The 17761-nt window shown below is 39.8% G+C and overlaps 1 protein-coding gene across 9 annotated transcripts in view; it reads left to right on the forward strand.

Annotated features, from left to right (window-relative positions):
• arvcfb (ARVCF delta catenin family member b) overlaps nucleotides 1-17761 on the forward strand; it is a 303746-nt gene that overhangs the window by 51743 nt on the left and 234242 nt on the right. For all 9 annotated transcript variants that reach the window (XM_072587755.1, XM_072587754.1, XM_072587759.1 and 6 more), the window contains exon 2: nucleotides 7508-7571. The gene's annotated coding sequence lies outside the window, so the exon portion shown is untranslated. The remainder of the gene's footprint in view (nucleotides 1-7507; nucleotides 7572-17761) is intronic.

A 17761-nucleotide genomic window follows, 5' to 3' on the forward strand; every position in this document is an offset into this window, starting at 1 on the left:
ATGTTAGACTAAATGAGAAAAATCCTGATGTTCATACTTTGTAACAGATCCTATGGATGTATTTTAAACCAGATGAGAAAGGGAAATGGATTCCTGTCTTGTTAAACTGAGTCAGAATTTTTATTCCTCCTTTCAGCATGTAGGTGCCACATTTAAAAATGGTGTTAGAAAATGAACGAGCCAGTTATCAAGGTTGTCTAGAATAAAAGAAAGAGGAGAGGGTCTGGTACAGATCAGGAGGATGGAGGTTATGCAGATTAAAGTACCTTAATACTGAGGTTGTGTTTTCTTTACTGAGACTGCTTTGCTTTTGTTTTAAGGTTGACCTTGTATCCTCAGCAGCTGGAGGATTTTTCAATAGCTTTGATTTCTTGGTAAATGGTTCTTTTCTCAATTTGCTTTCTCATCTGGCTCTTTCCTTAGAGTTTGAGGCACAAGCAGGGAAAGAGAGCTTCTTCCACTTTTTGCTTCAGAATTTGTTTCCTCCTCTCTGCTGATCAAAAGCAACTGTGAAATATAGTTAGTTATGTATCCTGAGTCTAGCTCCATTGTCTTCCCAAACTGCTAAACTGGCAGGCAAACCTTTGAAGTTATAACGCAAGTGTTAATTAAAACGGGAGATACAAAATTTTTGACATGAGCTTGGTTGCCTGGTTTGGATATTTTCAGTCGAAAATATAATTCCATTACAGGCAGTCAGATGACCCTTACAGGATTAGTGGTGCTGGAAGAGCACAGCAGTTCAGGCAGCATCCAACGAGCAGCGAAATCGACGTTTCGGGCAAAAGCCCTTCTTCCAGCACCACTAATCCAGTATTTGCTTTCCAGCATCTGCAGTCATTGTTTTTACCACCTAGATGACCCTTAAAACCATCTTGGCTTTTCTTCCTTTTCATGGATTAAAATTATTTGTTCCAGAGACTTAACTTACTTAATTTGATAGTTATTAAGTTTCCTAGTACAAATTAAGATGTAATGCAGCATTGCATATTGCCAAAGTTATGCTGTCTGTATAATAAGTAAATAGTAAAATGCAACATCCTGTTGCTTTTTGTTTAATTTTTTAACTCTCTTCATGTGTAGTTATCTTAGGGTTTCATTTGTAGGGATTATTAAATTGTTGAGGGGTTTCTAGTGTTGGTCAAGGAGGATTAGTTCTAATGTTGAATGTCATGTGTTGGGAATTTTGGTTATTTTACAAGTGGTTGTGGAGTGACTCATGTTGGTGATGTATTTCACTGATGGAATTGCTTTAACAAGCTGCTTTTAACTGATTATCATGTTCCTTTTTACTTGCGTCTATCTTCAGTGCTCAAGACTTTGCTGGATGACATGTTTAACTTGAAAAACCAAATTGAAAGATAAAATTGAGGGTGTAATTTGAGACACAGTTTATCAAGGAGCCCCATCAGGTGATTGGTATTTATTTCAAGTGACCCCTTTCCAACAGCCCCTGCAACTGACTTGGCCCCAAGTATGCAGGCTTTCCTGTTTCCACTGGATACTAGCCTATGATGTCAAGAGGTTTTGGCAGTTCTACTTTTGCTAAAACCATGCTTCGGGTATTCGGCAAAGAAGGAAATAGAGCATTTTCTGGCTATGGATAAATCACTATTTGTTTTTATTTTTGTGAATCCATTGATTTGTCCAGAATGGCGGTGAAAAGCCTTTGGATCTGGAATTTTAGGATTCCTTTTTTTGACGTGGATTTGAGCCACATTTTCCGTGGTTCTAGAGTTAGGTTTACTCTCGATTTGACCATTGCGTGGCATGTTCTTCGCCAGAAAGGTCTCTGGTGTTTGCAACTATGTCAATCACAATATTTTGATTAGTTAACTCTTTTTCTTTTTTTTTTATTATTTGCATTGTCAAAGGCAAAATGTTCAGCCTCCCAATACTGGGTAATCTTGGAAGCTGGGCTGAAGTGCTTCTTGTTAATTGTAATTTCATTGCAGCCAACGATCTGATACCAGTGCCCAGTGTTATTACAAGATTTGGGTGCGATCGGTTCTGACATTTCAGTGCAATGCTGAACAGTGTGCATTAACTGAACTGTTTCCTTTTGAGTGGGGAACCATTTTCCTGTTAAAGTGAAGATTGAAAGTTTTCTGTTGCACCAAGTTCTAGGTTTTACTCCAAGGCGTTTCTGTGCTTCTCTGTCTTTAAGATGCACCTTAAACTGCTTTCTCACAACTGTTTTGGAATGGAATAGTTGAAGGTTCTTTATGTATTCAAATTACAATTGTAAGAGTAAGTATTTCCGAGTGCCTTGGTCATTGGCGACACCCAATAATGTCCCAAAAGCTGCTTATCATCTTTCTTCTTATTGAATTTTACAAGTATTGGTAATATTGTGTTGACTCAGAAATAGGGTTAATATAATTTCCTCTTTCCAGCTTTCCTCCTTTTGTCAAATTCTTGTTTAGTATCTGGTCACATGATAATTGCACTAAAATTAGTCCAGATAAATTTAGATCATTTGATTTTTGTCGACAATTCCTTGTTGATAGTGAATGTTACAAAATGGGAATGTTGGCATTGTATTTTCTTCTACTGTTTGGTATGTAAGAAAGCAAGAGTAGGCTGTTCAGCCCATCAAGCCTGCTTCACCAGTCTAGATAATGACTAATCATCTGCTTCATGCTGTCCTCATATCTCTTGATATCATCAATATATGGAAACTTTATTAATCTGTCCTGAATAAATTCCGTGGTTGAGCTTCCAAAACCCTGTGGAGTGGCACATTCCTCAACTACATCTGAAAATCTTTCTTCTGTCTCTCAGTCTTAAATTATTTACTCTGATTCTGACATCGCAATTTTATTCTGTCACATGTGGCACCTCAGACCAATTCAAGACATGAAGTTGTGCTGGATGTAAATTACTTTTAAGTTGTTTGGTTCAGGCAGGTAGCTTTTATTATTGATGTATTGAAAGCTTGAATGTTGGAATATTCAATTTTAAAACCTTCATGTAAAAACAGAACCTTTTTTGGCAGCCTGGATCATCTCCACATCTTTTGAAAATACAGCATAGAATGTTTTGTTATTGCTTATTCATGGAACTCGTGGGTGAGACATGTACAGGAGTGCCTGTCCTTCTGATCGGACTTTACAAACAAATACTTTTATTGTGAGCTGAGGTCATGGTGCTGTCACAATGGGAATTTCCATATGGTAAACAAAATTTTCAGATACAAATGATTGTGACTTTCAAATACGGCTCCTCAGGGTATGTAATTATGGCTTTGTTCTCACTGTAAAGACATGCCCTGTCAGCTTTGGACATGTACCTGTTTGTCAGTGTGTGAAATTATTAACCTCCATTTAAAAGCGAAAATGTGTTCGGCAAACAGTACCACTTGTGTCTGTCCTAAAGTTTTGTTGCTGTCGGGTTCCCAGGTGAGTCTCTGGCACTCCAGTGGCTTGAAAGATGACCTCCGAAGTGGAGGTGTGTCAAACTATAGCACTTCAATTGCAACCGTTGTTCGGTTACTAAAATTGGTCGCCTCCCTTTTGTTTCATTGATCACATATTATTCCCAGTAGCAAAAAAATGAGCAAGTGTTTGAAAGAACAGGGTGATTATCCACTTATTGAACTTATAATGAATGATTTAAAATGGAGAACTGTGGAGTTTGGAAACAAATACAGAAATTCCTGGAGAAACTTAGCAGCCTGGCAGTGTCCATGGAGAGGAAAACCGAGCCTTTGTCTAAACTCTCGTGACACTTTGCACTGACATGAAAGCAAGAACCATTCCAAACTTGTTACTACGCTTCCTCATACAACAGCTTGAAACATTTTCAATGATTAGGTTGATGTATGAAAATTGACCAACAGATTTGGCTCAGGGTAATCCTGAGACCCAAAGAAAGAGGGTTAGCTGGAATGGGGACGGACCATTGTGCTGAACTGGGAAATGTTTGTTCTCTTGACTTTCAAGTCCATTTAAAACCAGTGTATGACAGAATGGATGATTCCTTGCAGATCTGTTTTGAAATGGTTACACTAATACAGCCACTGATGATATGCCGTTGTTTCCCTGCAGTTTTTCTTCCCCTGCAAAGCCCTGCTTTATTATTTTGCGGTGCTGCTCAAAAACTTGTCTCACATTGCAACCTGTTGAGGAGGAACAACATAAAACCAGAACCCTCTATTTTGCGTTAGTGTTTGTTAGAATTCTGCTATGGATGATTAAAACTGGGCATTTAAGAAAATTGTTTCTTTATGTCACTGTCTATGTGCCACTGTTTTTCAGCAAGTGCTAACTTATTGATGGCTATTTCCAAGATGCTGTTACCCGACTGTAGTTTGTTCAAGTGACCACTTCTCCTTGAGAGTTTCCGCTAATGGTTCCAAGCGAAACCTTCACACCTCCTGCATTCCTTTTCACTTTGCTATCCAATGACTTCTGATGCAATCATGAGTAAGGAGTCTTTTTTTTTGTTGGATGGAGAGCAGAGCAATAGTGAACTTTTTTTATACTCTTAATGATTTCAACTGGTTTTGGCACAGAATGGGAAGTCCACCTGAGACTTTTTTCAATCTGAGTAGCTTCTTCTCACATTTGTTCCTGAAATCCTGTGAATACTGAAGTTTTGGTGGGGAGGTGGGGGATACAAGTCCTTGCATTACCAACTTAAAAACTAAGCCAACATGTCCATACTGCTGCGTCAGTAGTTGGAATGTTTGGGTGTTCTCATTTCAGGTTAGCAGTGTGGTAAGGATGTTTCTTTTCTACACCCAGAAATGTTGTAGACATAACCAAATAAAAATAGTTCTCAGTTTGCAGCAACAAGCCTTAATCCTTTATGAAAGGCAAGACAATGACTATCGTGACGTAATCTTTGGCCTGGGCTGCTTTTTTTTTTTGCTGTTATTTTTGAAGATGAAAACTCGACTTCATCTGTCGACCACTAAAATGGTTTTGAATAAATTATAACACAAGTGCTCTTAAGTGTTTGAAGATTTGTTGTAAAGTGAAATCAGGAAAACTGTTTGCCACTTACTGCTGTTATAGAAAGAAAGATCCTTTTATACTTCTGCAAGTCTCCAGAATAGGGTCCATCCTATCTATCAAGTCATTTGCCTACTTTTTATACCTCCTTATTACCAACATTGTAAACTGTAAATTTCAGTGCACCAATCTTCAGGCAGCTCTCCTCTTGCATTCCTGACTTTTTTAAAAAAGGGTTTCCTTTCTGTTTTAGTTTGTATTTGGATCAGTGTCCGAAAGCATTGTAGTTGACTGTTAAAATATTTTTAAGCCTACCCCATCCTTTTGCTCCCTCATGCAATTTGTCAATCCTGATATTAGGGGTTGAAAACAGTTGAATTTTGCTGGTACAGAAATAGTGACTGCTGGAGAAACTTGAAAGGTCAGGTAGCATCTTTGGAGAGTCCAGTGACTCTTTCAGAACCAGTTACTGTGGACTTGAAATGTTATGCTTTCCCTCCACAGGTGCTGCTGACCAGCTGAGTTTCTCCAGCAATTTCTGTTTTGCTTCCGATCTTCAGCATCCTGCAGTTCTCTTTAATTCAATTCTAGTGATTTTGTGATATAGGCAATAGTCGATGAGAGCTGAAAAATGTGTTGCTGGAAAAGCGCAGCAGGTCAAGCAGCATCCAAGGAGCAGGAGAATTGACATTTTGGGCATAAGCCTTTCTTCAGGAATGAATAAGGTGTGCCAAGCAGGCTAAGATAAAAGGTAGGGAGGAGGGGCTTGGGGGAGGGGTGTTGGGAATGCGATAGGTGGAAGGAGTCCAGGTGAGGGTGATAGGCCAGCGAGGGGGTGGGGTGGAGAGGTCAGGAAGAAGATTACAGGTCAAGAAGGTGGTGCTGAGTCCGAGGGTTGGGACTGAGATAAGGTGGGGGGGGAAGGGAAATGAGGAAGCTGGAGAAATCTGTATTCATCCCTTGTGGCTGGAGGGTTCCTATAGTCGACGAGAGACCATCACCTGCTTTGTCTCACGATTGTCAAATGAAAGTGATACATGGGAACTAAGTAGGGAGGTAGGGTGCAGAAATTAAAGGCAGTTTTAATTTGGTTCAGTATGGAGTAGCGCTACATTCTGTGTAAAAGAACCATAGAAACAATAGATATCCTACACTGGATCATATTGAGGGAAGCACCATGATTATGCTTTTTTTGTTAAATCATTCATTTAACAAAAGCCAGCATTTGCTAAGAGGGCATTAAAGAATCAGCCATATTGCTGAGGTTCTGAAGTCACATAGGCTAAACCTGGTAAGATCAGCAGTTACTTTCCGTACAACGACATTAGTGAGCCATATGGGCTTTTCTGACACTCAGCCAATAATCATTAGGCTGTTAATTCCAGATTTTTATTGACTTCAGATTCCACCATCTGCCACGGCAGGATTTGAACCTGGGTTTCCCAGCGTTTGCCTTGTGTCTTTGGATTAATAGTTGAGCAATAACATGACGGGGCCATCACTTCCCCAGTTACAGTTGTCTTTGCTGGAGGGGACTGAGAGAGAGAAATTGGCTATTATCACTGTTTATCCAGTCATTTGCAACAGAAGTATTGCATGTTGCTCATAGGTTGAGTAAAGGATGGTGCTTTGATCTAATGGATCATTATTGTTCTGATATGCTTTGCACTGGTCCTGAAGGCTTCTAGTCAAATGATTGCCACTTCAAATGACCCCATACTCCAAGTCGTCATTTACATGTGAAGAAAAACCCAACAAGGAAATTGGAAAAGCCAAGATAATTTGACAAAGTAATTAATGATACACCTGTCCATTTACCCAGAAATGCAAGTTTTGTAGCACCAGTGAAAGAACTTGACATTTCTTTTAGCTTTGCACTGAATTTTGCCACAGAAGTATCCTTAGATGGCTGTGTTTAATGAACTTCATGTTTATTTCTCAGTTTGTGGAGTCAACCAAATCATTATCAGATTGGAACATGTTGAACAAGACAAAAAAAAATTGTTCAAGTTGTCTCTGTGTACAATCACAGGAGTATTTCTGCAAGGGACCCTTAAGATGTTAACAATGTTTATCTTTTGTAAATGTTTGTTCCCAAGTATATGTACACTAAACTGACTTGGTGTTTAGCCCATTACTACCAGTTTGAAAAATGTACTTTGGTGGCATTGGCATCCTGAAAATACAGTTGTTGGCTCTGTATTTTGGGCTTCTGGCAGAATGCAGCTGACTGAACTGTTGGAGTATTCTGGAAGCTACTGTTTAATATAAGACAGTTAATTAGCCTGTAGAACAGATACTGAAATTTACTTGAAATATATTTTTTAAATTTTCTAGCATTTATCTTTGGGTGCACGTAGTACTGCATTTCAACTTGCTTTGGCTGTTGCATATGCTCAGTTTTTCAAAATTAATCTTTTTTTGTACTTCCATTGTCCAATTTTAAATGGATTTGATTATTTTTAATCATAGTTTTTGTCCTTGGAAATATGCAATTACTTGTGTTGTCATCTTCAAATCAATTAATAAGTTTACTTTCATTTTTTCAGACAACTGCTTTTGTTCGTAAAACTTTTCATTAGAACGGTCATCCAAGAGAGCAGCATAGCCTTGGTAAGTAAAGTTAGATTTACAAATCTTGCTGTTTTTCTGTTATACCCCATGCCTTGTGTATAAATCTGAGTGCCTCAATAAGATTAACCAATTGTTTGGGTTCAGTCATGTGCTGTTGCTGATAAAATGGGTACATGGTCATCAAAGAATGTTCAGACTCTTGGGTTGAAGCAAATAATTAATATACACTTTTTGCTGGCAAGTGGGACTAGATATCTGGTCGGCCTGGACAAGTTGGACCAAACTATCTGTTTCAGTGCTGTACATCTCTGACTCGTGTATTGAATCTAGGAGAAAACATTAAGAGTATTGCAGATGCTGGAACCCAGAAATCTAGTCAGTAATTGATGAAAATTAAGAAAGTCTAGTAGTTTTTGGGCAGAGTAGAGTTCACGTTTCAGGTTTATGATCTTTGCTCAGTTTTGACACCAGGTTATCAACCAGAAATATTCGCCTTCTCTTGATTTCTCAACAAATGTTGAAGATTGATTAAAGTTGGAGATGATTGAGGCATGAGTTAGATGAGAGTTGGGGAGCTGGAGAAAGTTCGAGATAGAACCTCAGAGCCAGGATAAGGAAGTGAAAATAGCGGTACTGCTTAACTGAGATCAGATGTACCTACCCAACAAAAGAATGATGTGCAGGCAGGACCTAGGGCGAATTAGGATACCAGTAGCAGAATCCTAGCTGACACACAGTTTACAGAGGGTGGAAGAGGCTGGCTAGAAATGGGTTAAATAGTGAAGCCGAGCAATGATAAAGGCATACATGTCACTTTCAGTTGCATTGGATCTGAGGTGGGGTAAATGCAGGTAATATTGCAGAGGTGGAAATGGGTAACCTTTTTAAGACTGCAGACGTAAGGTTGAAAGCTTGTCTTTGGGCAAACTTTGACATTGTAATCATTCTGGTTCAGACTCAGATGGAATTAGTGCCATGGGAGTAGGCAATAAAAACAATGTGTTAAGTCTTCCACTACTTGATTTGAGAATGTTTTTTGCTTATCCAGTATTGTAAATGAGAAGAACAGTCTAATCAGTCAAAGAAAGGAAGGATTTGAAAGAGTTAATGAGATAGATCTGGGTGTTAATGAGGACATATGGATTTGGACTTTGTTTTTTGCATGTTGTTGTCATGGGGCACTATGTTAATGAGCAACTCAATAATGATCCTTGGTGGACACCAGAGGTAAGTATATTTGAATAGGAAGCAAGCCTATTGATTTCAATGGTTTAAATTCGAATAAAACAGGTAAGGGCAGCAAGATGACAGTGAAGAGACATTGGAAAAGGATGGTATGATCAAACATGTCTAAAGCTACAGTTTGGCCAAGCAGGGCTGGTAAAATTGTTACTTTGGTCATATTCACAGGTCACATTATTTCTGCCTTGAATAAAAGTTATGGTTCAGAGATGGGATTAATCAATTGTGCAACTGTCTGGTGACTGAGGGCAGTAGTATCTCATTAATTGGTGAAATTAATGGAAAAGTGAAAGCATTATCTGGTGAACGTAAGAGCAGATGACCAAAGATCATTTGTCTGAAGGTGATCTGGTTGATTTAGTCCTTCCTTAAGATAATATCATGAAACCATACCATCATCAATAGAAATGGGAATAAATCGTACTGTCGATTTTTGAGGCTGCTCCCCCATCAAACGTCTAATTGTGGCCTCGAAGTCCACTTGCTCATTCTCATAACCTGTAGTTCCCTCGCAGATTCCAAGGCTGAGTTACAAATTTTTAGAATGTTTAATGATACAGCGTCTCCCACTGCTTGTCAAACAGAATTCCAAAGATGAACTATCCTTTTGTGAAAGGAATTTTTTCTCATCACTGTATTAAGTGGGCGATCTATTATTTTTTTAACAGCATCCCAGTATTACATTCCACCCCCCCCCCCCCTCCACCATGAAGGCAAAAGAAGGAAAAGTTGCTGAGTTGTGCATGGTTATTTGTTTCTGTAGATAGATTAATGTTCATGCTTCTGGAGCTGCCATCAGTTAACTCCACTTCAAAATCTATCTTTTTCCCTCAGGATGTTTCTTGTCTGTTCCCTCACTGTTATGTCATTTGTGTTGAATTTGATTTTGGCCGACTGAAACTTTTCACATTTGACAGTTCTCTGAATATTGCATTGGTTTTGATGGACAAATTTGAGAAGTGACCCTTAACTTCCCTGTTGGCTTTACTAAGAATTTTTGGTAAACTTGGTGCTCTGGTGTGTAAACAACAGAAAAATCCAAAAAAATCCCAGGGAAATGCAAGTTTAACTTAAATCTTGCATCAGTTGAGCTGGAGGTTTTTTTTAAAAACAACACTGCAATTGCTAGGACTACATTTAAGAACCGTGCTGTTAAGCAATATTTGTGTACATGTGCAAAATTCCTGACTTCTGCTCCCTTGATACAGCCAAATGATGTGACTGGAATGCTGAAGGTGCATAGCTGCTATTCTCCAACCAGTCTTGTTTCTTTCCGTCTTGCGTTAGGTATTAATCTAGACTGTTCCACTTTTTCAATGTTGTCTTGTGAAGACTGATAGGTTTTTAACCTTCGACTTTGTTGCACTTCATTTTGTAAAAGATAAATTCAACACTGCGAAAACAAATTGAACTAGTGTTGAAGCATTAGGGGAGCTTCTCAAACTTGAGAGTAAATTATTCTGTGTATTAGAGTGCATATCAAGCCTTGAAAGTTTCATCCTGAGATTGACTTGCTTTTTTCATATCACCTCCATGAACACTTCATAACTGAAATTGAATTAATTGTCAGTTGGGATTGTGTAACCAGTATTAGCAGGAATTCATTGCACTTTTGCATTTGGAGATTATGTGTGGTCTCTTGCCACTACTAAAACTTAATGCCTTAAGTGCAGTACTACCCATTAGTTCTTTTTAAGCACATTCCAAAATTATACACTCTCCATGTTTTCTGTCTTAATGCTATCCTCAAACGGTTGTTTTGGATCTGATTTATAAATCTGACTACTATCTTCATGAACAAATGAGTCAAAATAATAAGTAAAGCTTAACTTTTTTTTTAATCAACCTAACATTTGCTGTACTGTTAGCTCTGCTTTTGCTGCGGATTAAAATTTACTTTTGTTTTCCCCAACCCCCTCATATTGTAGTCCTTAATTCCCCCTACCTCCTTTCTGCCTCGATTTAAATAAGAGCATAATTCATAGGCATTAAAAAGCAATATGGCAACGACTGGGTAATTTTTTTGAATTTAATGGTAATTGAGTTGTAAGTATTAGGCATGAAGGTAATTTGCCTTGGCCTTCTAAATAATGCCAGGGGATCTTTGAGAGATCAGCTAAGGCCTCCGGTGTAATTTTCATCCAAATGTCTTTGAAAATGCAGCACACCCTCAGTACCAGGATTTGCGCACTGAACATAGCCATAGCTAATAGACGATTTATTATTAAATGTAAATTTTCTTTTTCTAGCAATTTAAACACTTTTTTTAAAAACTAAGCTAGTTTAATCCACTTCTGTACGTTGTTGCCATGTTAATTTTTATATTGCTCACTCGCAGTTAAATATGTCACTTAGTTGTTTTTTTTCCCCTTTGGTTGGGCTCAGGGAATCTGGTAAGTTGACTTAAATTTTCCAGATTGGTAGCTGACAGCCCTAGTGCTTTACAAACTGAAGTATAAAGGCAGCTTTGGAGATCAGTTCCTTGTACAGACATCTTTCTTTCTTAGTTATGCAAATTGAGTGACTATTTCAGTGTCCATTCAACATGATTTTGGTATCATTGACCTGAAAGCTTGTTTTGCAGTTGGCTTAAAACCTTTGAGCAGTATCCAGGCATTAGAAAGCTGATTGTGGAGGTGCATGCTACTTCAGCTTGATTACTCGAAGCTCTTTCGGTATCTTTCTGGCTTTTGATGCAGCTGATGTCATTGGTCAATATTTCTGTCTTTGGTACTTCTGCTTACCTCCACACTACCTGCCCCACAAAGTATATTTCTCTCAAGTTCCATATTTAGGTTATTTATTGACTTTCCACAAGGTGGTGACATTATTTCCATTACTGAAGTCCAATTCCAGAATGTCAGTACTGTCTGGCAATGTTAATTTGCTGACCAGCACATCACCAACTAAATACTTGTATTGGATGGAAATGATGCTATTGTTCGCAAATGTTTATTTTCCCCCATGCTCCTTCAGAAAATTTTGTGTCTATCATTCTTGGTTCTTCAAATATTGACTTCTGTTAAATCTGTCTCCATGTTTTGATTCTTGATTATGATTTCCTTTTATGAAAGATTGCCATCTTTGTTATGCTATTACTTTTTTCTTTTTAAAAAGACTCCCTTCCACATTTCTGGATAGAAGTATGTATCTAGTATTGATGAGAATCCACATTTCCTTGAACATTAATTTGTCTTAACTTACTTTGCTCACCAATAAAACACAACTTCATATGTACAGAGAAAGACAGACATATATCCTTGTAAAGTAGGTATTTCTAAATATATGGGAGAAAGTGAGGAATGCAGATGCAGAGATCAGAGTCGAAAAGTGTCGTGCCGGAAAAGCACAGCTGGTCAGGCAGCATCCAAGGAGCAGGAGAGTTGAGATTCGAGCATAAACTCATTGCTGATGAAGAGCTTATGTTCGAAACGTCGACTCTCCTGCTCCTTGGAAGTTGCCTTGACAGGCTGTTTTTGCACCACCACTATTTCCAGATATATGGCGAGAAAGCTGTGTTTTTTTTTAAATTGGACACCAAGGGTTAAATTACCCACACCATTCACTGATGTTATTTAACCAGTTCCATATATCTGCAGCTTGGATCTGTATCACTAACTTTCAGTACCTCCTATTGTTCATGCCAATAATGCAATCTGTTGTTGCCCATCTGAATATTTTGTAGAAATCCAAGAAGTCCATGTAAATGTATTTGAATTTCATTGTATCTCTTATTACTTGCAATTCTGCCATACTTGGGTCAATTAATTTGTAAGAATTTATCATCATGTTCTGAACCGCAGTTGTTGGAGCAACATTTGGTTTTCAAAAATGTTTGTTCATCATAAGCCTGTGAAATGTTCTTTTTTGTAAAAGCAAGGAGACGTAATTTCATGTATTTTTCTCCTTTGTTGCAGTGGTCTGCCTAAGCATCGTTATAACATCTTGATGCAAAGCATAATGTTTTGCAGACCGTCTTTCACAGTGGGGTGCTGGATAGTTTTACATCTTTAAACAAGAGCTGTCCCGTTGATCTAAAATTAGGTTTTTAGAAAATAAATGATTATTAAACCTAGTCTAATTTAAAAAAAGTACACAGGCTAGGTTTCTTTGCTTAACAAGGCATACAAATTATTACAGTTTCTGACTAGAGACAAACAAAATCAACTATCAACATATAGCTCAAATTGGTAAAACTTGCCTACACACGCATGGAAACAGACAAATCGACAATACTGTTCTCGTTGGAGGAGGATAAAAATAAAAATAGCGAAGCAGTTGAATGGCCATTGCCTACAGGCCTCACTGAGAGAATCCTTTTGCTTCCCTGGGCTTGCTGTCCTTCATTCGCTCCTCCAGATCTTTTTCACTCCTTCACAGGAGGCACAGAACTGCCAAGTCTGAGCTACTGGTTAAAGGTTCCACAGCATTCAGGAACTGATGAGGGAAAATATACTGGTTTTCCTCAAGCTTTAGGTATCTGCTCCTTGCAGCACTCTGAAGACTTTTGCCAGTATCGCTCACACCCAAAAACCATTCAGCTACCTGGAAACACAGGGACTGATTAGGAGTGTCAACATAGCTCTGTGCATAGGAAATTGAAGTTTTGAAAGTGACAAAGGATGAAGGTAGTGTACTGGACATTGTCTGTCTATATGGTCTTCAGCAAAGCATCTGACATAGGTTTGTAAGTTTGCAGATGACATCAAAATAGAAGATGTAGTGGACAGTGAAGAAGGTTACCTTGGAGTACAATCGGACCTTGATCAGAGGGGCCAATGGCCGAGGAGTGGCAGGTGTAGTTTAATTTGCATGAATGTGAGGTGTTGAATTTTGGTACAATAAATCAGGAAGGACTTGTATACTTAATGATAAGGTACCGGGAAGTATTGCTGAACAATGACACCTTGGAGTGTAGGTTCATAGCTCCTTGAAAGTGGAGTTGCAGGTAGATGATGGTGAAGATGTTTCACATGCTTGCCTTCGTTTGTCAGTGCCTTGAGTATAGAAGTTGGGAGGTCATGTTGCAGCTGTACAGGACATCGATTAGGTTACTTTTGGGATATAGCGTACAAGTCTGGTCTCCCTTCTATTGGAAGGATGTTGTGAAACTTGAAAGGGTTCAGAAAAGATTTACAAGGATGTTGCCAGTGTTGGAGGCTGGGAGAGCCGGAACAGGTGAGGGCATTTTTCCCTGGAGTGTTTCGGGCAGACTTAAAAGGCATCTGAATGGGTATATCAATAGGAAGAATTTTGAGGGATATAGTCTAAATGCTGGCAGGTGGGGCTGGATCAGTTTAGGATGTCTGGTCGGTATGGGTGAGTTGGACTGAAAGGTCTGCTTGTGTTGTACGACTATGGCTCGATAATTGTCAGGATGATAGTTGTTGCCAATCACAGTTGGTCACTACTCTACAAATCAGCCACTTGTCCCTAACTCACTTTATACACACACACACACACACACCTTGGGTGCTGGCCTCTTTACAAAGAATCTTCCCCCATTGCTTGAATAAAGGAAAATACATGACTTAGAATTGATTTCAGTAACTTGCTGTTTAAAAATGCAACAATTTCTTCCACACACTGGCTTTATAAGTCCCTTTCCCATTTTAGTCCACAGTGAAAAATACAGAAAACTAAAAGAAAATGGTCTTTCCAAGGCAGATAGCTGGAATGCTGAGGTTTTCTCCTCTTTTTACTTCCTCATGTGCTTTGTGTTGTTCAATGTTTGGCGTTTTTGTGGATACTTCTTCTCCACTTGGGGTAAGACATTCCTGCAAATCAGTGGGTATGTTGCAGATTTTTCTGGGAGGCTTTGAAGATCATCTTGAAGTGTTTCCTTTGTCCTCCTAGCAATAGATTTCCAAGATGGAGTTTAGAAAAGAGCTTTTTTTTGGGGAATCTTGTGTCAGCATGTGGATTGTGTGCCCTGTCCATTGCAGTGGATTATCTAAACCATTGCCTTGATGCTGGGGATGTTAACTTGAAGGTGGACACTGATTTGGAGGAAGTACCTTGCCATTGAATTTGCAGGATTTTGTGGAGGTATTGTTGCTGATAACTCTCCAAGAATTTGAGTTGTCATCTGTACACTGTCCATCCTTCTGCAAACAGGCGGGAATGTAACACTGTGGTGCTGTCCTATGGGCTATATACACGTTATGGCTGAAGGCTGCGTTGACATACCAGCAGTTTGGTTGAGTTTCAAGGTCCTTATCTGCCTGAGCTGAGAGGAGACTCCCAAGGCTCGAGTATTTATTACCTAAGCTAATAGTTTGCAGTTTATCTTCATAGTTAGTTTACAATGGTAGATGGTGAGAGCAAGCTGAGCAAGGAGCTTTTGTTGTATGGATGTTCAACCTTGTGCCCATCCCCTTTCACATGCATCTGCATCATGACTACTCTTTTATGGTCATTGAAGAAATCCCCTTCAGGGATTCTAATCTAGTCTGGATGGTGGTTTTCAGTAAAAAAAAAATGATTAAGTTGCAGTACTGCTTGTGAGCTTCACCTATTTCTCATCTGAATATCACTGAGTACATAAGTAAGAAAATCTCTCCTCAGTGATAGAACATAGAATAGTACAGCACAGCACAGAACAGGCCCTTCAGCCCACGATGTTGTGCCGACCATTGATCCTCATGTAAGGTAAACCTAATGTACAAACCTTAAAATTTCTGTGACCATATGCATGTCCAGAAGTCTCTTAAATATCCCTAATGACCTCGTTTCCACAACTGCTGGCAACACATTTCATGCTCTCTCAACTGTGTGAAGAACCCGCCTCTGACATCCCCTCTATACTTTCTTTTAACCAGTTTAAAACTATGACCCCTCGTGTTAGTCATTTCTGCCCTGGGAAATAGTCTCTGGCTATCGACTCTATCTATGCCTCTCATTATCTTGTAGACCTCAATTAGGTCCCCTCTTCGCCTTTTTTCCAATGAAAAAAGTCCGAGCTCAGTCAACCCCTCTTCATAAGATAAGCCCTCCAGTCCAGGCAGCATCCTGGTAAATCTCCTCTGAACCCTCTCCAAAGCATCCACATCTTTCCTATAATCGGGCGACCAGAACTGACACAGTATTCCAAGTGCGGTCTAACCAAAGTTTTGTAGAGCTACAACAAGATCTCACGGCTCTTAAACTCAATCTCCCTGTTAATGAAAGCCAAAACATCATCTGCTTTCTTAACAACCCTGTCTACTTGGGTGGAGATTTTAAGAGATCCCGCTGTTCCTCCACACTGCCAAGAATCCTGTCTTTAATCCTGTACTCAACTTTCAAATTTGACTTTCCAAAATGAATCACTTCACATTTATCCAGGTTGAACTCTATCTGCCACCTCTCAGCCCATCTCTGCGTCCTGTCAGTGTCACGCTGCAGCCTACAACAGTCCTCTATACTGTCAACGACACCTCCAACCTTTGTGTTGTCTGCAAACTTGCTGACCCATCTTTCAATCCCCTCATCCAAGTCATTACTAAAAATTAGAAACAATAGAAATTCCCAATGCTATCCCTGATCGGCCCTACTTTTCTTTGATCATTCTCTTATTCCTCACATACGTGTAAAATGCCTTGATTCTCCCTAATCCTTCCTGCCAAGCCTTTTTCGTGTCCCCTCCTGGCTCTCCTCAGACCATTTCTGAGCTCCTTCCTCACCTGCCTGTAATCCTCTAGAGCTGAGCAAGACCCTTGCTTCCTCCATCTTATGTAAGCTGCATTCATTCTTTTGACGAAAAGCTCCTCCACTCTCATCATCCTAGATTCCTGTCTCAGAGGAACACATTTATGCATCACTCTCAACAACTGTTCCTTAAACGGTCTCCCCATGTCGATAGTGCCCATTCCATGGAACAGTTGCTCCCGATCCATGCTTCCCAACTCAGGTCTGATAGCATCATAGTTTCCTTTTCCCCAATTAAATACCCTCTCATTGTGCCTGCTTCTGTCCTCCATAGCTATGTAGAATGTGAGGCAGTTGTGGTCACTATCACCAAAATGCTCTCCCACTGCAAGATCTGACACCTGCCCCTGACATCTGACACATTGCTGAGCATCAAATCCAAAATGGCTTCTCCCCTCATCGGCCTGTCAACGTACTGAGTTAGGAATCCCTCCTGAACACACCTTACAAAAACAGCTCCATTCAAATCTTCTGCTCGAAGGAGGTTCCAATCAATATTGGGAAAGTTAGTCACCCATTACAACAACCCTACTACGTCCACACTTTTCCAAAATCTGCCGACCTATGCTTTCTTCCATCTCCCTGCAGCTATTGGGGGGTCTGTAGTAAACCCCTAACGAGGTGACTGCTCCCTTACTGTTCCTAATTTCCACCTATACTGACTCAGGCAGACCCTCCTCAACAATGGTAACTTCTGTAGCTGTGATACTCTCTCTGCTTAGCAGTGCTACACCCCCTCCTCTTTTTTTTTTTCCCCTCCCTATTCTTTTTAAATGCTCTAAACCCTAGAACATCCAGCAACCATTCCTGCTCCTGAGAAACCCACGTCTGTTATGGCCACAACATCATAGCACCAGGTACTGATCCATGCTCTAAGCTCATCACTTTTATTCCTGATACTCCTTGCATTAAAGCAAACACACTTTAACTGATCCCTTGGTTCTTTCCCAGGAAATTCCTTCCCACTGGCTGCGCTACCTCTTGCTATTGCCTCATCTCTATCAACTCTCACCACCGGTATATAGCTCAGGTTCCAACCCCCCGCCATACTAGTTTAAATTCTCCTGAACCATTCGAGCAAACCTTCCACCCAGGACATTGGTCCCCTTCCAGTTCAGGTGCAACCTGTCCTTCATGTACAGGTCCCACTTTCCCCATAAGGCATCCCAGTTATCTACATATCTGAAGCCCTCCCTCCTACACCAGCTGCGCAGCCACATGTTAAGCTGCCCCCACTCCCTGTTCTGCCTTGCTAATATATATGGTCACTTACTTTCCTTCCCGGCAGCCCTTCTGGT

Source organism: Chiloscyllium punctatum, chromosome 17 (genome assembly GCF_047496795.1).
Source record: "Chiloscyllium punctatum isolate Juve2018m chromosome 17, sChiPun1.3, whole genome shotgun sequence".
Taxonomy (NCBI): domain Eukaryota; kingdom Metazoa; phylum Chordata; class Chondrichthyes; order Orectolobiformes; family Hemiscylliidae; genus Chiloscyllium; species Chiloscyllium punctatum.